The sequence below is a fragment of the Hippocampus guttulatus genome, chromosome 6 (assembly GCF_054856545.1).
Source record: "Hippocampus guttulatus isolate MCC_2025c chromosome 6, RoL_Hgut_1.0, whole genome shotgun sequence".
Taxonomy (NCBI): domain Eukaryota; kingdom Metazoa; phylum Chordata; class Actinopteri; order Syngnathiformes; family Syngnathidae; genus Hippocampus; species Hippocampus guttulatus.
Window position 1 is genome coordinate 9,333,956 of NC_141266.1, and position 22,014 is coordinate 9,355,969.

Sequence of the window (22,014 nt, forward strand, 5' to 3'; positions counted from 1 at the left end):
TTCTTTATATGAAATGCCTTTGTGATTAAAAACAAACAAACTGCTAAACAGCAATTAAGCAATATCATCCAAGAGGGACTGATGCTATACTGTACTCACCAATCTTTTTGCAACTGTTTCAGTTGCTTGTTCAATTGTTGGTTTCCAAAGTAAAAGCAGATGTTTCTAAATGCCTTTATTTTGATCAAACATAAAACATTCAGTCTGTTCTCATGAAGGGCTACGGAAATGGGAGTAGGACTACTTTTGAGATGCTGACACCCTGAACTGGTTGCCAGCCAATTGCAGCGCACACACAGACGAACAATCACAATCACACCTAGGGACAATTTCAAGTCTTCAGCTAACCTGCCATGCATGTTTTTGGGAATGTGCAAGGAAACCAGAGTATTGGGGGTGGGGGGCACATGCAAATTCCACACAGGAAGGCTGGAGCCAGAATTGAACCCTGCACCCCTGCACTTTGAGGCGGACGTGCTAATCAATCTCCCACAATGCCACCCCGAACAGGATAAGTGTTATTGAAAATTAACGGATGGATGATTTTGTAATACGACCAAATATGTCCCAGGGGCCCACGTGTTTCATTTCCCGTTTCGGATTTTCATCATTCTACATAAAAGATGCCCTTGACAATGACTCGACTTTGATGAGAGATTTGCCCCAGGTGCTGTTACTATGGGGGAAAAAAAACAAGCTGTCTAATTATCTGTGTTCGTCTTTATACCATATATTGGAGTTTGCATGTTTTCCCCTGCGCTAGCGGCCCGGCTTACACTAACATTCCACGTTTCTTAGGATATCTGAACTCTAAATTGTCTGTGAGTGTGAAAATTATTTGTCTGTATATGCCGTGTGATTTAAATTTAGGCTTTACCCTGTCTACCAATTCAGTCAGGGCAACAGCTGAACCATGGCCCTTGTGAGAAGAAGTTGTGCAAAAAATGGATGGCCGGATGTTTGTCGTGAGGCCGCATTTGTTTTGTTTTTTGCCAATGAGTCACTTGCCTGCATTGTATCATCTTTTGAGGAGCCATTGGAGGGGCACTCCAGTGCATTTTCGAACCTAAATCCCATGTAAAATATCTGATCCTCAAAAATGAACGTTCATAAAAGCTATGTCAATTCTCCATGATAAATGTGTTCATGAACCATTTGTTGAGGCAGATGCTTCATTTGCATTTCAAAGAAATGAATGAATTTGATTCAAAGAGAGGACATGACTGGTGTTCTTTAAGGAGTAGTTATTAAATGTGTTTGCCCCTCATTTATCTTGTCTCTTTGGAAGACTTGATTGCAAATCTATGAAGGCCACACACAGTCCAAAAACTGAAGTTCAGCGATCATAGAATTTGCCGCGCATTTCAAAGCTCTCCGTGGAATTGAAAGCGGTCTAAATAAGGGCGTGATGCAAAATATTACATTTACATGTCGTTTTCAACCCGGCAGCGAGATGTCGAGGACAGACAGCACACTGCAGGGCGTGATACCCAATACAGATTATTATTTATTCATATGTTTATTTTGGGGGTCAAATTCGCTCTTGTTACGTTCGTGTCCAAATTACAAAAACAAATGCGTCCTCTAATGTTAACTGAACGCGTCAGTGATGTGACACGCATGTGCACACAGCGCCACAGAGGAGCGATGTGGGAAATGGTGGTATTATGGGGAAATGACACAACACTTTTCCTTCTGTTCATTTCATCAAGACGTCCGGTAGAGATGACGTCACATTATTGCTGCATAATAAATGGACGGTGCAGTTGAATTTAATTTATTATCATACTGTATGCAGTATGTTAACAATTTCCAGGTCAAGGGGCTGTATTCACACTTTAAATCTTTTCTTTAATATCACTTGTTCTGCTTCAAAACCATAATTTGGTGAAATGTTTTGTACTTTAGAAGTACAGTGCCAGTAATAAAAATAAAAGCTATTATTAAATCTGCCCTGGAGGAGCAAAGAATGATTATTTTATAACCAAAATGTTCCACGGTGTTTTGGTTTTGCAGACAATTTCCTAAAATAATTATTTCTTAATTAGCAAATTAATTAAGCCAACTTTCAAGACGCCGAATCAAAGATTTGACCTCTGTGGAATTTGACCTCTGCAAAATCCCCAGAGGACTACTTCGTGTTTCCATTGCTTCCTTTGAAGCACAAAAACGAAGCCGAAAAAAAAAATAAATACAGTGAAATTCCTGGATTGGAGAATATGAAAAAAATGTATATTGATATTTTAACTCCGATAATATGAAGATGGTTACTTGTGCTCTCTTAAATGTATATTTACAATCCCCAAATACAGAAGAAGAAATTGCGTTGGTGTATGCACGCACAAAAAAAGGTAGCAGACCATTAAATTGCACATTAATAGGACAATGCGTTGACCGAAACGGCTTTCAAAATTAGACCTACGGCAGTGAGCTTGAGAAAAGCCAAACGCTTGCTTCAAGGAGTTCATTGCCACTCCCAGTTAAAGTTTTCTGTCCAACTAAACATAAAACAGAATTACACGTGTATTTAAAACAATCACATAACTATGTGCCCATAAACAATAAAACGTGACTAGCATCTAGTAATGATGTTTTACCTCTTTAAGCAATTTATCCTTGAACACAAACGTAAGACGCAGTGACATGATGGTTATTCCCCGTCTTCGTCTTGGCTAGAGCACCTGTTTACCGAAACACTGGAAAAAATACATCCTGATAAAACTTGCTGATTTATTGTGTCTTGCTGGACTTATTCTCAACTCATCTATGATAATTCAATGAAACAATGTAGACTGCCAACATAAACCACAAGATTTAATGCACACGACTGACACACAAGGTACCCTTTATGGGTCTCTCACTAGCGTGTGTGTGTGTGTGTGTGCGTGTGTGTGTGTGTGTGTGTGTGTGTGTGTGCGTGTGCGTGTGCGTGCGCGTGTGTGTACCAAATCAGTTGCTGAAAACGGGGGTGCTTTCTGGCTTTGCCCTGTGCATTATTGATGCAGTCTGTGACTGTGTGCTGTGCAGACCATACTTTAATACGTCAAAAATAAGAAGGTCCTGTGAACTCCTGTTGAACTTGCAGGGAATTTAACCAGTCACAGCAAAGGAGGGCGCTGTCTCTCTTTGGCCTTACATGGCAGTTTTCTTCTACCTGTAGCAGAGAGGTGGCCCAATTCGTGTGACATGACGTTGCATTTTAATGAGACCGGGTCCCAGGGTGAGACTCAGATGATTAAAATTGGCTCATGAGCTGGAAATGGTTTAATACAGTCTGCCTTAACAAGATTGGTCACACAAGAACCACACTTTTGACCTGCCACTGACACAAGCAGGTTGGGAACCTGGGTATGAACGTAACACCATGCATCCAGTGAACCATTTTCTATATATCTTAACATGCCTTGCCACGCAGTCACAGCCTGGACACATACTGGAGAGAGGGGCAACACATGCCAGACTCGATGGTGCTGTCTCTCCCTACATTAAAGATGTAAAGCTACAAAATAATCCACAGATTTAATCAATTTTATGGTGTTTCTGCAACGGTAATGGAATACACTTAGTTTTTTTCCCCCATCCTGAATATGTAACGCTCGTTACTCCCCGAGCCTGTGCATGCATGACGTGCACACTCTATGATATCGCAAATACAAATGTAAGTTAACACATCACATGTTCCCTGTCTTGGTTCATTCCTGTGTGTGTGTGTGTGTGTGTGTGTGTCATATTTGTTGCTCTCAAATGGAGTTTGGTTTCTCCTTTTCTTGGATTCCGATACATATGGTGTTTAATTCTGAGAATTGATTATTATTATTATTATTATTTATTATATTATTATTATTTAAATATATAATGGACCACCAAAATTGTCCCTGACACATCAGGTTTTGATTTTCAACATCCTTGGGGGTGCACTTTCCATACATATTGCATCAGCCTTAGTGATGAAAATGTTGTTTCAGTTCAACCACAAAAGGCAAAGTAAAGTTCCGGATTTTACTTATTTATATTTGTGTGTCTTTATTTTTATTTTATTTTAATTTTTTTGCTGAAGAGCTACGAATGGAACCGCATGGCATTTATTCGGCACCGCAAATTAAAATTCAGTCAACTCTGCTGCCCTTCACCACGGCACACAATTTGCACACACACCCTGGTCATTTCCATATCACCGCTGCCACTCATCAGTGCTGCCACTACGAGTAGCATACATACATCAGTGGCATACAACACACTCTGTCATGTGTGAAATGGGCTGAGTTTGATCCCTGCCCTGAGAGAGGAGCGAGGAGAGACAAGTGTTTTAAATGTAGCCCTTTGAAGGGCCGGGGAGGAGTAGAAGGAGAAGAAAAAAAAAGATTGTAGAAGAACCATGAGGAGGTTGGCAAGAGGATGGAATGACAGGGTTGGGGAAAATTGCATTGACGAGTTTCTCTGCGGAATAAATGAAAGTGAAGAATGAGAGTGGGCAGCACCGGGGAGATGAAAGTAATATGTGATTTTGAAGAGTAGGACGGGGAAGCCAGCGGGTTGGGGAGGCAAACTGAGAGTTCGGTAAAACATGCCTTTTCAATAGCAATTCAAATATAGACCAATCGGACAAGTCCAGTATTTTAAAAGATTTTTATTTACACTTTAAGAATAATTATCCAACTTCCAAATGATTTTCACTGGGGATGTCCCAATCACAGTTTTTTGCACCTGAGTCCAAGTCACCTAATTTTGAGTCAAATTCCCGGTCCGATACATCAGCAATGTATTAAGGAGAAAAAAGAAGCACACCCATATTTTTTTTTTGTGGGGTGAGGGGGGCACAACTATGCCAACATGAAATCTCTTATATGGCTAGCAAAGCAGCGGTTTTATCCAAGTCCAGGGTCAGGCACAATGATCTGACAGATTTGTAGGTTAATTAAAGGCAAACAAAGTAAAGGAGCAAAAACATGTTTTTATTTTCGAAAAGTACATATAATGCCATTGTGTTTCATTATGTTTTAAAAATTAAGTAGAGTTCTGGCGGTGCGAGGTTGGCCGGTTGATTTTCGTTTCAATGCAGATCCAGTAGCTCTGAAGTTGGTAACCCGTAACAAGATGGTGTTTCGAGCTGGTACGGGATCTTGTCTATCAAGATTGAAATGCAAATGGAACGCTTTGCAGTTACAGATTCGTTTGTTTTGATAAACGTTTCCACAATAAAAGTGCGATGCTCACCAGTCCAATTTATGGCAGCAACTGAAAAAGAAACGAAAAACAATGGCATTATAAAGAAACAAAGCGAAATGGCATTATATGAAAAAAAAGGCATTATATGTACTTTTCAAAATTAAAAATGTTTCTTTATTTGCCTTTTATTTAATCTACAAATGTGTCAGATCATTTAGCCTGACCCTGTATAACATTTAACCTTTTTTAATATGTTTGAAAGTGGCCCACATCTTTAGCGTTAGTGGGTCAAATTTGACCCGGGATTGAACTCAGCCTGAAACTACTTAAAAACACTTGCATTGCTCGATATTATTTTTCCACCACATGGCTAATGGAAGAGGTTGTGGAAAGAACAGTTCAAACGTTGACTTGATGTCTTAGGCATGCGAAACAGCATATCGAGTAGGCCATGGAGTCATTTTGAGGATGTTCTCCCTTGGTGCTCCGCACTGGGCGTCAAGAGGTCCTGGTGACCATGAAACGTCACCTTTACTTGACTTGAAGACCTCACCTTCAGCATCTGTGACATCTGGGACCTCCTCGTGACATGTATAGTCTTGTATAGTCTTGTTCAGGTTCATACTAAACCTCATCCTTCGATACATCCTTCACACAATTTCCAGTATTGCCTTCAATTGATCTGTATGTGGCGGCCCGGTAGTCCAGTGGTTAGCACGTCGACTTCACAGTGCAGAGGTACTGGGTGCAATTCCAGCTCCGGCCTCCCTGTGTGGAGTTTGCATGTTCTCCCCGGGCCTGCGTGGGTTTTCTCCGGGTACTGCGGTTTCCTCCCACATTCCAAAAACATGCATGGCAGGCTGATTGATCACTCTAAATTGTCCCTAGGTGTAAGTGAGGGCGTGCATGGTTGTTCGTCTCTGTGTGCCCTGCGATTGGCTGGCTACCAATTTGGGGTGTCCCCCGCCTACTGCCCGAAGACAGCTGGGATAGGCTCCAGCACCCCCGCGACCCTAGTGAGGATGAAGCGGTTCGGAAGATGAATGAATGAATGATCTATATGTTTTTGGGGAAAAAAGGGTTTTGAAGTGCACGTGGCAACCACTACTCTACTGAGAATTGTTTATTTGAAAAGTCAAATTTTGGATCCAGTTCTCCTATTGGAACCTCATTAAATTGCAAGGCTATACCTCATGTTCCATCCATCCTTCCATGATTTGATCCACGAATCCTCACCTGGGGCGTGCTGAAGCCTATCCCAGCTGTGTTTGAGCGGTAGGCGGGGTAAACCCTGAACTGGTGTCTACTTGTACCGAATGTTATCGCTGTTAAATATAATATATGCATGAAAATTTGGACACGTGTTTGCATAAACGAGGAGACAAAACAAGGTGGGTGCGGATAGAGGTCATGCGGGCATGCAAGCGGAAAATCAAATCAAGTAAAACTTCAATAGAGGTGATGTACATGAAGGAGTGAGAGAAGCACTGCGCAACACTGCTGTCGCAACTTTGACTGACAGCAATAACCTGAAGACTGATTGGCGCCATTTCTGTCTGCTGGCTGTGTAAGTGGTTGACTTTCAGGGATCAGCAGTGTCCCTGGAATCCCACTACTGGTGTGTCTGTCTCTCTCAGCAATGCAGCTTTATGATGGTTTAGACTGCAGACTTTCACATCGACATCCGTTAGTGATTCTGTTCCGTGATGTACAGGATGCTGCAGGTGTTTGTTGTAGTGTAAAATCCTGTTTTATTACTTACCCAACTGTAAGGGTCTTCTTCATTTCCCCCTCAGTATAACTTTACCGAAGTGTAGTGAATGAACGGCATTGTTGTATACACTGCCAAGAATGTTCGCTGATGAGGTGAAACACATTTTATCACTGCAGTCTCATGCTTCGAGCCGCAAATAACCCATGAAGGACAAATACGTCTTCCCATCTTGGACTGCTACGCATATTCATAGGTTGAGGTAAAATGAACTGTAGGACTCTAAGCTGATAAAGAGGTCATAATGAGTCTGTCCAAGTGTCCTTGCCTTTCAAAAAGGTCAAATATGATAAGATTCTGAGGGAAAGACCTGTGTGTATGTCTGAGACGGCAGTGTCCCCATAAACAGCATTCAGCCTTACAAAGAAGTAATATTTGTTGGCTGTGCTGCAATGCAGCATAGTTTTGTTCTCTCTGCTCCCTCTCTCCCTCTTTTGTCTTCCGTGCCGTGTCTCTCACCTTTATCTCCCTCCCATTACTGCTTTAGTTTTCTTGCTTCAGGGGTTTCGGTTGTAGAAATGATGAGCACATTAAATGTAACCAGTTCTATTACGGTGTTTCTACAAACTGGGATGTTGTGTCCATGTCTTGAAAACGGCAGAGATAAGCTTGTGTGAAAAATGTGAACGCTGACTTCCGCCTGTGAGAAATGTGTTGGTCCACTTCTTATGCGGGGCTTTGGGCGACCTTCACAATTACATGGCATCAAAACAGTTAGAAGAATATGGACACAAAACAATTAACATTACATACTTAAGTCCATTGTCTGTGAGCCTATATGGCCAAGTGACGAAACCAGAGAGGTTTCTGAAAACTTAGTACCGGTACTCATGTCACTCGTTGGTGAGGCCTCATCTTCCAGATTGGAGGAGGAACACTTGGCAATGACGCTCATTAGACTGAGTAAAGTCAGATTGGCGACTCACCAGGGCATATATATTAGTTTATTTGAAAAGGGACGGTTTCAATTTCACAGAACACATGCAAAAACATGGTATAAATAAATCCAGAACTAGCCAAGAGGCTATTTTTCATCTTTAATCCCCTGGCCATGATGTAAGAAAAGCATTAAAGTACAATTGCAGTATACTGAATACATACAAATAGTAAGTTCTTCACATGTTACAATATACGTTGTATTAACAATAGTTAAGAGACTCACAATTAAATATAAATACACAAAGACAATGACAGCACAGGTTTATGTTTTAGTGTGGGCAGGTGTAGTTATTTATGGAACATCTGCTCAAATTTTTGGCGAAGGCCTTGGTGGATGCTTGCCTTTTATCCTCCTCTGGTATTCTGTTCCATTTCTTAGCACCTTTTACTGACCACATTGACAAAAGCACTCTGGCAGAGGGATTGCACAGCCACCTCTAAAAAAGGCACCAGTGAGGCGCTCACCACTGTCTCTTTGGCCGATGAATTCAGTGCTCTCCCAATTTCAAGCACAAACGGGCTTTAATATGAGTCATAATTCAAGCAGAGTGTAAAGAAAAATCACGTAAATAAGTTTGAGTCATCACTCGAGCTGCCTACACCTGCTTGTACCAAAATACGTTAACGAACCCAATTGGGCAGGGGGCCCATGTGACATCACTGAAAATACAACTATGATTGGCCAAGTGGTCCATGTGACAGACACCCATTTATACTTAAAAGTACTGCAAAGATGCACTCATGATATGGAATCTTCATTGGCTAATTAATATTATCCGTTTTCAACAGTATGAACCAAAAAACTAATGGAAAATGGATGGATGGATTGCTGTGGCTTCAATTTCAGAGAAATACCAGTTGGGTTCGAATTCACGTGACACCCCATTTTAACAACGCATCACTGTTGGAAATTAGACGAAACGAGATCTTTTATTTCTGAGTGGTGTTCATGAAACATTGTCCCACAGCTTTTAATGCTGCCCGGTTTGCAGTGTAACAAAGACTGAGGGATTTAACAAAGATACAATAGTCCAGCTAGCCTGTGTAAACCTTGCCCCCCCAAGCCTGAAGGTGTCATCACAAAAAATTGATGTCGGCAATTGGTTGAATGTCGGTGAACGCCATTGGCCAGGTCTGTCTTGCACTATTGGCGCAAGTGAGCCATCGGTGAACACTTTTCACCTCATTCAACATGTAGCCGTTCGTGACTGTTGATCACTCTGATTGGCTGTTAGCTAGCAAATCAGTGCTGATCATAAGAATTAGATGTGACGAAACCAAACAAGCAGCAAGGAAGAGGACACGTGGGTTTTGTTCATTTTGCACCTTGAATACATTTCATTTCACGTTTAAGGACAAAATGGCCACCTGGACAGAAGAAAGATTTTCTTTTTTTAACACCAGATCTTAGCAGAGAGCCACCAAAGATGACAAGAGCTGATGTTTAGGTTTTGTTCCATCCATCCATCCATCTTCTACCGCTTATCCGGGGCCGGGTCGCGGGGGCAACAGCTTTAGCAGGGAAGCCCAGACTTCCCTCTCCCTAGCTACTTCTTCCAGCTCTCCCCGGGGGATCCCGAGGCGTTCCCAGGCCAGCTGGGTGACATAGTCACTCCAGCGTGTCCTGGGTCTTCCTCGGGGTCTCCTCCCAGTGGGACATGCCCGGAACACCTCACCAGGGAGGCGTTCAGGAGGCATCCGAATCAGATGCCCAAGCCACCTCATCTGGCTCCTCTCGATGTGGAGGAGAAGCGGCTCGACTCTGAGCCCCTCCCGGATGACCGAGCTTCTCACCTTATCTCTAAGGGAGAGCCCGGACACCCTGCGGAGAAAACTCATTTCGGCCGCTTGTATCCGGGATCTCGTTCTTTCGGTCACGACCCATAGCTCGTGACCATAGATGAGGGTTGGAACGTAGATCGACCGGTAAATTGAGAGCTTCGCCCTTCGGCTCAGCTCCTTCTTCACCACGACAGACCGATACAACGTCCGCATCACAGCAGACGCTGCACCGATCCGCCTGTCGATCTCCCGCTCCCTCCTGCCCCCACTCGTGAACAAGACCCCAAGATACTTGAACTCCTCCACTTGGGGCAAGATCTCCTCCCCGACCCGGAGGGGGCACTCCACCCTTTTCCGACTGAGGACCATGGTTTCAGATTTGGAGGTGCTGATTTTCATCCCAACCGCTTCACACTCGGCTGCGAAACGCTCCAGTGAGAGTTGGAGAGCCCTGTTTGAAGGAGCCAACAGCACCACATCATCTGCAAAAAGCAGGGATGCAATACTGAGGCCACCAAAACGGACGCCCTCAACGCTTCGGCTGCGCCTAGAAATTCTGTCCATAAAGATTATGAACAGAATCGGCAACAAAGGGCAGCCTTGGCGGAGTCCTACCCTCACTGGAAACGATTCCGACTTACTGCCGGCAATGCGAACCAAACTCTGACATCGGTGGTATAGTGACCGAATAGCCCGTATCAGGGGGTTCGGTACCCCATACCCACGAAGCACCCCCCACAGAACTCCCCGAGGGACACGGTCAAACGCCTTCTCCAAGTCCACAAAACACATGTAGACTGGTTGGGCGAATTCCCACATACCCTCGAGGACCCTGCTAAGGGTGTAGAGCTGGTCCACTGTTCCACGGCCGGGACGAAAACCACACTGCTCCTCCTCAATCTGAGGCTCGACTTCCTGACGGACCCTCCTCTCCAGCACCCCTGAATAGACCTTACCAGGGAGGCTGAGGAGTGTGATCCCTCTGTAGTTGGAACACACCCTCCGGTCCCCCTTTTTAAAAAGAGGGACTACCACCCCGGTCTGCCAATCCAGAGGCACTCTCCCCGTTGACCACGCGATGTTGCAGAGGCGTGTCAACCAGGACAGCCCCACAACATCCAGAGCCCTGAGGAACTCCGGGCGGATCTCATCCACCCCTGGGGCCCTGCCACCGAGGAGCTTTTTAACCACATCGGTGACTTCAACCACAGAGATAGGAGAGCCCACCTCAGGGTCCTCAGACTCTGCTTCCTCCAAGGAAGACGTGTTGGTGGAGTTGAGGAGGTCTTCGAAGTACTCTGCCCACCGGTTCACAACGTCCCGAGTCGAAGTCAGCAGTGCCCCATCCCCACTGTACACAGTGTTAGTGGTGCACTGCTTCCCCCTCCTGAGACGTCGGATGGTGGACCAGAATTTCCTCGAAGCCGTCCGGAAGTCGGCTTCCATGGCCTCACCGAACTCTTCCCACGCTCGGGTTTTTGCCTCGGCGACCACCGAAGCTGCGTTCCGCTTGGCCAGTCGATACCCGTCAGCTGCCTCTGGGGTCCCACAGGCCATAAAGGCTCGATAGGACTCCTTCTTCAGCTTGACGGCATCCCTTACTGCTGGTGTCCACCAGCGAGTACGAGGGTTGCCGCCACGACAGGCACCAACCACTTTACGGCCACAACTCAGATTGGCCGCCTCAACAATAGAGGCACGGAACATGGTCCACTCGGACTCAATGTCCCCCGTCTCCCCCGGAACATGGGAAAAGCTCTGTCGGAGGTGGGAGTTGAAACTCCTTCTGACAGGGGATTCCGCCAGACGCTCCCAACAAACCCTCACAATACGTTTGGGTCTGCCAGGACGGACCGGCATCTTTCCCCACCATCGGAGCCTACTCACCACCAGGTGGTGATCAGTTGACAGCTCCGCCCCTCTCTTCACCCGAGTGTCCAAAACATGCGGCCGCAAATCCGATGATACAACCACAAGGTCGATCATCGAACTACGGCCCAGGGTGTCCTGGTGCCAAGTGCACATATGGACACCCTTATGTTTGAACAAGGTGTTCGTTATGGACAGTCCGTGACGAGCACAGAAGTCCAATAACAAAACACCACTCGAGTTCTGATCGGGGGGGCCGTTCCTCCCAATCACGCCCCTCCAGGTCTCACTGTCATTGCCCACGTGAGCATTGAAGTCCCCCAGCAGAACAAGGGAGTCCCCAGCAGGAGTACTCTCCAGCACACCCTCCAAGGACTCCAAAAAGGGTGGGTATGCTGAGCTGCCGTTTGGTGCATATGCACAAACAACAGTCAGGACCCGTCCCCCCACCCGAAGGCGGAGGGAAGCAACCCTCTCGTCTACCGGTGTGAACCCCAATGTACAGGCACTGAGCCGGGGTGCAATGAGTATGCCCACACCTGCTCTGCGCCTCTCACCATGAGCAACTCCAGAGTGGAAGAGAGTCCAACCCCTCTCGAGAGAACTAGTACCAGAACCCAGGCTGTGTGTGGAGGCAAGTCCGACTATATCCAGTCGGAACTTCTCTACCTCACACACCAGCTCGGGCTCCTTCCCTGCCAGAGAGGTGACATTCCATGTCCCAAGAGCTAGCTTCTGCAGCCGAGGATCGGACCGCCAGGGTCCCCGCCTTTGGCTGCCGCCCAGCTCGCATTGCACCCGACCCCTTTGACCCCTCCCACGGGTGGTGAGACCATGAGAAGGAGGACCCACGTTGCCTCTTCGGGCTGAGCCCGGCCGGGCCCCATGGGTGTAGGCCCGGCCACCAGGCGCTCGCCAACGAGCCCCACCTCCAGGCCTGGCTCCAGAGGGGGGCCCCGGTGACCCGCGTCCGGGCAAGGGAAACTGAGTGCCATCGATTTTGTCTGTCATAAGGGGTTTTGTGAGCCGTGCTTTGTCTGGTCCCTCACCTAGGACCTGTTTGCCATGGGTGACCCTGCCAGGGGCATAAAGCCCCAGACAACTTAGCTCCTAGGATCATTGGGACACACAAACCCCTCCACCACGGTAAGGTGACGGCTCCCGGAGAGGAGGTTTTGTTCTTGTTTGCATATACAGTATACTATTCAGGAGAAGCCTCCTTGTACAAAAATGCTACGTCGACAGAGTAATCAATGGAAATGGAATTACTTTAAATGCTTTCACAGAAACTAAGCATAATTGTTGTTATATTACTGGCTCATTCTGTCCAAATTTATCTAACGTTAGCCGACTGTCTAGCCTGTTGTAGCCATCCTTTTGCAACTAGAGGCGCAAGTTTAAATTTGTTCCAGACATGATTTGGACAAGCTAACAAGGCACAAAACCTATATTTATCTGTCTTCCATGGAAAAGAAGACAGGCAGTCGGCACATAGTCTTAATCTGGCTGCAATTTTTAAAACTGCACCAAAAGAAAGCAGATCACTTCCAATGTATAACCAGGATGAATGGGCTATCGTTTGTGAGATACAGAGACGTCTTGCTTTTTCATTTATTTCTGACTCACCCTCAGATAGCTCCAGTGAGAGCTGTGCCAGCACCCAGGGGGAGCCCCGCTTCGTTGCAGCTGATTCAAGGTCCAATACGCCCCTAGAAATTTCAACCGTGGAGAAGAGATGTCATCCTCACAAGTCAGAAAGGAACATTCATAACGTGTAACACACTTTAATAAATACTGAAACAACCATTGTGTCTGGTGGTATCAAAAACGATGCCACTCTCAGTACAGTGATCCGAACACCTTTTTTAATTATTATTTTTAAAAAAATCTTATATAGATGCTGCTTTAAAGTTGAATCTGTTAGTTGTTTCAAGCTATTTGTGTGTCATTTTTCAGTAAGAGACAGATGTAATTTAAGTTGACCATCTCTTTTAAATAATGCAGCTTCCGTCGAAACTCGTTACAACGTACATCGAGGGACAGAGCGAATCTGTACGTTGTAACGATAGTTCCTTGTAACCATTTCCAATAAAATGGCTACCAACTATGACGTATAAGACAGGATGAACATTTATAGATGTAAAAATATGAACATGTAATGCAGTATAAACATGTCAATTACAAATAGGTGTATGCAGAAAAACTTTTTTTTTTTGACATATGACAAACAACTGTTACATTCCTATTTCATCTCTGAAAACATTCAGTCAGCAAATGAAAAGTGCCTTCTCTAGTTAAGGATGTGCCGCACCCCAAAGCCCTTTACTATCATATTTCAATCTGTTGGCCTCGAAATCTGCCATGATTTTGTTGACATTACGGGTGATTGTCAAAATCGTTGACTTTGCCAATTCGTAGTCTCGGCTGAGACTGCCTTTTGAATGCAAGAGACAATTTCAGCCTTCACAGATAGCGAGATTTTGAAAATGTTAAAAACTGGCAAACGTCCGCCACCTTTTACAAACTTGAAGGAACCCATCTACCAATCCATTTTCAACACCGCTGATCCTGAAGAGGGGCGCGGGCGGTGCTGGAGCCTATCCCAGCTGACTTTGAGCGGAAGGCAGACTACACCCTCAACTGGTCGCTAGTCATTCGCAGGGCACGTATAGAGACGAATGACCATTCACACTCACATCCACACTGTCACTGAGTGGGAACCGATCCCATGCTGCCCACTCACAAGTCAGGCGGGTGGACCACGACACCATCAGCGACTAACTTGAACGACCCTTGATGAAAAAAAACTACACTACATGTGCACACGCTCACAAACCTTCGCCACTCTGTAAAATACGGACTTGACTGATGGACACCATTGTTTTGTTTTGTTTTTTTGTTTTTTACTGAGAATTCCTAACTCTCATAGAACCATATCCCAAACATTAACATGATCCCAACTAAATTTCCGAGTATTCAGTTCTGAGAAAATGACATTTTTATTATACACACACACACACACACACACACACACACACACACACACACACACACACACACACACACACACACACACACATATATATATATGTAAATATAAAATATGAATTTTAATTATATTCCTCCTGGCTAAAGGCTGCAGTCACTATGTGATGATTGAGAAGAAGCATCACAAGATGTGTGCAAACACACCGATGAGATTCTTAAATGGAACCTTTGTTGACCTAGACAGAAAATAAGTTCTGAAAAAGTCAGGGAATGGTATATAATAAGAGATCCTGCCTGTGGATAGCTTAGACAGACAGGCGCTAGCTGTTACATCTCACCGTTTTTTTAAAAATTGTGTTATAGTGATTCATTACTTGTGGAAATAGTTAGACTACCCACTTCCCTGTTCACAGCATGTCGATAAGGGCTAAATAATGATTCCTAAGCCTTACAATTTGCAATTTATCTACTTCATGAGTTGATTCATGTGGCAATATCCAACACACCCATTCTGTTCACTTCCAATAGCCATAGGTCAGTCTGTGTCTATTTCATTCCCCCCCACTGTCGGCGACTTCAGCCTCATCAACTCACGCTGATTCTCAGCCCCTCTGTCTGTCACTGCCACAATCCTCTGGCATTAGTCGCCCACATGTCTAGACTGAAGAGAAAACTTGAGCTGCTGGTGCATGTCATCTCTGTGGCATTGGCCACTTGCTACTCTGTATGAGTTTGTTTCTGCTTTAATGAGGGTTCAAGGTGTAGGTTTAGGCCATTTCCCCACTTTCAGGTCCAGAGTGGGTTTATATTGAATTTGTCTGAAGCTGACAGGTCGACCTGCTGTTTGTAATGATCCAGTAGATGAGGGGTGCCCAAAAATCTATTACAGCTAAATGATCATCTGGGCTGTTTATATTGCAGTGAGAGAAGTAAATTAAGATCTGTCAGTTGCTGATGTGCAGGATTAAACTGAAGAGCTTGCAATTGCGAAGGAGCCCCCTCCCCCTGATCAAATCACCCGCCAAATGTGCAAAATCTAAATTGATATGCGATGTAGAATGCTATGTGAAGGCATCCGCAATGGAGGTGACAGACAAAAAGTGCTGGTCTTTTTCCAAACAGTTCCTATTGGTTATTTCCCAGATGCACTTGTGAAAGATGGATGATTTCGGTTCATGGATGTTTAATCGCTCAAAAAATTCTAAATTGTCGTGCCACTTCTTGGTTTTGTCTTTTAATTTGATACATGGACTAGGCATGGGTTTTGTGAACTGTGAGGTTTCAACGCTTCTGTTAAATGACCAGAAAAGTGGGGAGGGATTCATATTCAAGAATCTAATTGCTTTTGTTGCTTGAGTCCACTGTAATAACACCAACCTTCACTCCAACCATGTAAAGCCAAGAAGCTCGGAGGGCTGAAAAAGAAATATTTGAGTTTACACTTTCCCTGAACATGTTTGACTTCCTCTCACAATCCCCAAAATGTCAGGTTAACTCAAGACATTGCCCATCGGCAGATGTGGGCGCGTCAGTAAATTTTCACGATCCGCCATTCATCATTCTTTTCCCGATCCGTCATTCATCATTCACCAGCGGGCGGGCCACCCGTCCGTCCGTCCGTCATCGTCAGCCCATCATTATTTCAAGCCGAACCAAAACTGTAATTGTCAGTCATCACTCGGTCATCATTATTTTAACCGCATTTCCATCATAGCTAAATTGCAGTTCGTCACCACTACTTTAGGATTGATAGGTCTTCTTTTTCTTGTACTACTGACTACGTCATTCACATTTTCAGCACGAGTAGTGTGTCTACTCTGGAAAAGAACCATGTCTCGTACCGTGAAAACTAAAGATATTCCGTCTTATTTACAACCAACATTTACAATCATCTCTTTTGACTCAGCATTCAATAAATACATGAATAAACCAAATATTATATCTACCGTGCGCACCTAGAACCCAGTCGTGGATAAAACGACGTTAGTAAAAGTCCATTACACTTCTTAATGACCTCATCTCCCTCTCCAGCGATCTCTGTCTGTCTGCTATAGATCTGGCATACGTGACCCAAAAGCTAAATATTCTCAAAATAAACAATTCTAACAAGATTCAAAAGAAAACCATAACCATAGAGGTTTACATCCAAATACATTCATAAAATACTAGACTCAAAGATTGTAGATTTCTGTTCTCATGGCAACCAATTGAAGGTAATACGAGCGACAGCGCCTTTGCAAAGTTGTGATGCATAAAATTGTTTTATCCCACTAAAAACATAAATCATAAAGTCGACATTTGTGGTGACAGTAGGGCTGGACTATCAATCGAAATTCAATCGGGTTTTTGATTTTGGCTTCTCTTGATCTTTAAAACTTTACAACCAAAGAAAAACCTTTATTTGAGGTCTGTTGGAGGAGGGAACCATCTCGTGTACGATTCCGCCCCTCAAGGACTGGAGTTTGAGACATCTGGTTTCGGGTAAAAAAGTAAATGTTACTTTTTATACAGAGCAGCTACTACAGCCTCCGCAATAATCTTAAAAAAATGTATTCCATGGTTGCAGGATACTTCATTCATGTTGCACTATACCCATTTAATCACCTGCTGGTAAATATTTCCATGGAAAATTAATAGTGGGCTCTTGTCTTTTTAATTAAATGTTTCATTGTGTTGTTTTCCTCACTACACTTTTTAAACGGATGAATTACCGACACGTCTTGAATGAGATAATGAAACGTTCATCAATATTTTGGATTTTCCAACGCTGATGTTTTAATTCTTTGTCATTTGTTTGATACCGTGCAAGTTGATCTTCATGCCTCCCTCAGTAACATTAGGTGGTGATGATACTCCTTTCTGCTCATTCAGCTGTTGGGATTCAACAAGCAAGAGTTTGTACTTGGTAGTCAGTACAAGCCGAGTGGTGGAGGGAGTTACTTTACAGCTCTTCACATTTAGTATTTACAGTAATGTTTTGTTGTTGTACAAAGACGATCTGGCTGGGCTCTTATTGTTGTCATGGTAGCACTCAAAGGCATAGAAAAAAGTTGAATGTCCAGAATCAGCTGAGCCATGCAGCGACCACTCGTCCTCAGACTCGCCGTCAGCTTCAAAGGCCAGGAACATCGTTGATATGTACAGAGTATCAACACATCAAGGTTTGTTAACCGTCAACATGACGGCTCTGGGAATTCTAGTACAGTCAAACCTCGGTTTTTGAACGTCTCAGTTCTCGACCAATTTGGTTTTTGACCAGTTTTTTATGCCTCAGATAACCAAACTGAGTGCAGTTGAATGCGCCACTTGACTCCTCTCGCCTTCCTTACACGAGGAAATGACGCTTCCTCGGGTAGACGAGGAAGTGACGCTTCCTCGTGTCGCTTTCCATCGTGACCAGACGTGTGCAGTAAACATGTTTTTTAAAAGAGAGTGCGGTTTCGTTTTTTGAACAATTCTGTTTTCGAACAGCCTTCTGGAACGGATTATAGACGAAAACCCAGGTTTGACTGTATTAAAAAACAAGGTGGAGATACCCGGAGCGAAAGTGAGAGTTTGACATTGTGAGTGGACATACCCGATAGCTGTGTCACGCGTATTCAAATCACTCACCAAGAATCCCATCAGGACCAGATGCTTTCCAGACGTTAACCCGGCTGAACAACCTACACATTTTATACTCTGATAATTAGGTCAGTGAGCATGATGGTGGGGATGTGTATTTGATCTGGGGGGATTTGAGTTGTTTGACTCGCACTGGGCAAAGGAATGGTTGGGCTCGTCTGGCAGGCAGGCCGAGGCACTTGCTCCACAGCTAGGTCTGACCTTGTAGTCAGGTATGGTATCAATAACCCTGCCATATGCTGCATGAGTCATTCCCACTAAATTGGATCTCAATCTTCTCCTTGTATTCTCGCTTGGCTGATTTAATTGCCTTGCAGAGATTGCAGCATGCCTTGTTTCCCTCCACATTATCTGGAGAAGCAAAGCCTCTGTCCTGAGCAGTGATGGCAACTCTTACTGTTGAGCCACACTTTCGTGTTTTTAATTGTAAGAATGTCCTCAACACACTTCCATACAAAAAAACATGACTGTGTCTGCATGTTCATAAATATTATCTGAAGTATTGTGAAACAAGTGCCAGGCCACGCCATCAAAATCTTGCAGTTCTGCATTCAACTTGGTCAGACCAGCAGCGGCTCTTCCTCACTCCTTTTAATCTTTGTGTTTTGGCGGATAAAGGTAGAATGTAGATGTGATCTGATTTGCCAGATGGTGAACAAGGGAGGGGCTTGTAGGCATCATGGAAGCAAGAGTTAATCTAGAAGATGATGTCTCCCGTGTTGATCTGGATGTGATCAATCCTGGAAGTACTGTTTTCAGTGATGCCTGGTTGAAATCGCAGAGATTTTTTTTTTTTTTTGTACGGGGTTAAATTTCTACTGTTGACATTGAGAGGGCGGGACACTATTATGTCTGACACTGTATATTTGGAAGATATCGAATGAAACAAAGGAAGCTCAGCATACTTTTTCAACTATTACCTGAACCGCTTATCCTCATTGAATGCGCCTCACTTTTTACGGGTACGGAAACTGAGGGTTAACGGTTCATTTTATAATGTACATCTTCGGACGTGCTTATCGATGAATGTTGTGAGATGATGTTAAGAAAAATGGACCTTAATGTCAACACATAGGATGTAGACTCGGTGCACTTTAACAGTGTACACTATTCTTGTCTTATCCATTGCTCTTGCGCTCTCAATGTGTTTTCAAGTTTGTTTGTGTTATTTTAAGTGTGTTTCAAGACCAAGACAGCCCCCGCCCCCAACCCCTCAAAAAAGTGCTTAAATGCTATGAAAACATATTTCGGGAATGTTAAAATAGGATAGGTCCTGTATATCATTAATTTTACTTCTTGCGGGGGTGGTCTGGAACGTTGTCTGAACCTTAGAATAAACACGACCAACAGTTCAGTGTCTCAGTATGTTTTGCACCACTTTCTGTTCTTTCGAAAGGAGTTGAATGACCAAATCCAAAAGAGGTTAGAAGAAGGTCAAATTAAATTCACTGGTGGAATACAGTACACGTCCGCACTCAGCTGCCTCAGATGGAGCCTGAACTACAACCAAACCAACGGGGGGGTTTATACTGTAATTCAAAACCTGATGGGGTGCTAGTATTTTAAGCAGCATGGTGTTTGTAGTCTTTAACGCAGTGGTTTGCACTGTGACTTTACAGTGCAGACAGAACGACTGAGAAGAGGGAACGAGAAAGAAAACTGCACTGGAGAAAATGAGAGAGAAAAGTTGGACAATTGGACAGTGAAAAGTAGAGGATTTCATCTAGAATGGGAAAACTCATTTATCTAGTCTGTTCAGAAGCTATGGCACTTAAAAAAGGGCCAAAGTGAACTATTTCAAGCAACATATCCACTCGAATCCTGAGAGTGACATTGCTGGGAAAAAAACAACAACTTTGCAATACAATGCAAAGGTAAGCATGAGCGCACAAAGTGTTTATACGTGTTAATTTCTTTTGGGTCAACTGTCAGCATGTGCCTAGAAACAAAAAGAAAAGTGAGTTTGTACCGAAATGATAACTGTGCTTATCAGCGGTACTCCTACTCCCTATTAAGGATTTGCAAGCTGCAAGAACGAAGATAAGAGAGGCAAAATTGTCTTGGACTCACCCTAGCCGTGACACCACCTTTTCCAGTTCCTCCCCTCTGTAAGGTACTGAATAATATACAGTGAACCCAGCAGACATTCCAACAGCTTCTTTCTCCTTGTCCTTAACCTCTTAAACTGTTCACTCATAATTTTATAGTGACACTTTTCCAATTACAACAGTTTTGGTCGTTGTAGATCCATCTCTTTGCATCATTTGCACAACTTGTACTGTTGAACAGTATTACCACACTTTATATTGCTTCATGACTGCGTGATTTGCACACTTGTTGTTGTATAAGCACTACCTCACTACTGGACAATTTATTTTGTTTCATGACTCTCTGTACTTTTCGTGGTAGTGTCCGAAATGAACATTTTGTTATCCTGGCTTGTCACTTGTAGTCCTAGAGCGGCTCCGACTAAAGCAAACAAATTCATTGTTTGTTTTAACATCTGTGATTGGCTGGCAACCAGTTCAGGACGTACCCCGCCTACCGCTTGAAGTCAGTGTGACTGAAAGGTAAATCAAAGGAATTTCTTCATTTGTGACACAATAGTGTGAGTTCCTGCACATCGCCATGTTTGACCCAGAAGGACATTAACACGCATTCATGCTTTGCACTCCCTTCCGAAACATTGTGCTTCCTTGGAAAGATTTTACCAGATCGAGAATAACATTTTCCTGTCGGAGAATGCAAAGATTTTTTTCTTTTTTCTTCCATGTCACCTTAGGACCAAATTCAAATCTTACAGGGCCAACCATTTATTGAGGTGCGATATAAATAGATTATTAATAGAAAATTTGTAAAAGAACATTTTCATTTTAAACAATAAAAATACAAATTAAAATAAAATGCCATTTCCATTTTGTAACTAGCATCTTTATTATTTCAACCACACATAGGACCATACAAATCTGAACATATGAATACAGAGGACGTCGTACATTTCCACCCGTGTTTAGTTTCCACAACAACGTCCATGTATGGCTGTGACGGCCCTTTAACATAGGAAACAACAAATGACGTACAAACATATCATTTCCATTTTGAAATGAAACAAAATAAATTGCTGATTACAACAAAACATGACCCCTGCCATAAACCTAAAACAAATATAATACAGGGACATAAGACCACATAACCAAATACAGAATGGTCAGTGAACCCAGACATAGGTTAAATAATTAAATGAGTATGCTTACAAATGATATAAAAAATGATGTTAAATTACCAGTGCACCAGTTCTGGCCACGAATTGCTGCTGACTTAGCAATTGAGACACCATACTACATCACAAAACACTCTCCTATAATCTGGCGCAACAAACAATGGCTAATGCTAACTTGGCACTTAGAGGATGATTGTGTGTTGCAATACTCACTTGGACACTGATGTGCACAGCCGAACAAATTTATATTGGAACCTTGAATAAAAAATATACAAATGAACACACAAGTACCGTGACCGTGAGGCGGATTGTACAAACCACAAGGCCCATGTACTCCATTATCTTTGCAATATTGGCTTTACTTTAAGGTATATGGTACTCTTAGCGGCTCCTGCTACGAGCCACCGATACTTAAGGCAAAAAGAAAAAAATCTGACATAGAGTAAGTCCTCCTCAGCAGTGGTTAGTGCCATACTGCTGCAAGATTGACACACCGGCAAATCATCATCTGTGCCAGAAAGAAAGGTCTTTGTTCACTTTTTTTTTTTTTTTGTCATTGTGTGAATTTTTATATACATATCAAAAGTGCTAGAGATATCGGTACTCTGTATCGGTGCAAAGCCAAAGAGTGAATATCTATACTTGTATCTGTCTG

At 43.6% G+C, this 22,014-nt stretch overlaps 1 protein-coding gene and 1 long non-coding RNA gene across 4 annotated transcripts in view; one reads left to right on the plus strand and one right to left on the minus strand.

The window, feature by feature from the left end:
- The window catches only part of LOC147203459 (low-density lipoprotein receptor class A domain-containing protein 4-like), a 173,778-nt gene that overhangs the window by 3,018 nt on the left and 148,746 nt on the right, over window positions 1-22,014 (plus strand). The window lies entirely within an intron of this gene.
- LOC147203460 (uncharacterized) lies at window positions 4,659-20,392 on the minus strand. The gene is made up of 4 exons (XR_015101236.1): window positions 20,210-20,392; window positions 13,154-13,236; window positions 5,215-5,235; window positions 4,659-5,124 (listed from the first exon to the last, which is right to left on the minus strand). It is a non-coding gene; the product is annotated as an uncharacterized LOC147203460 (long non-coding RNA).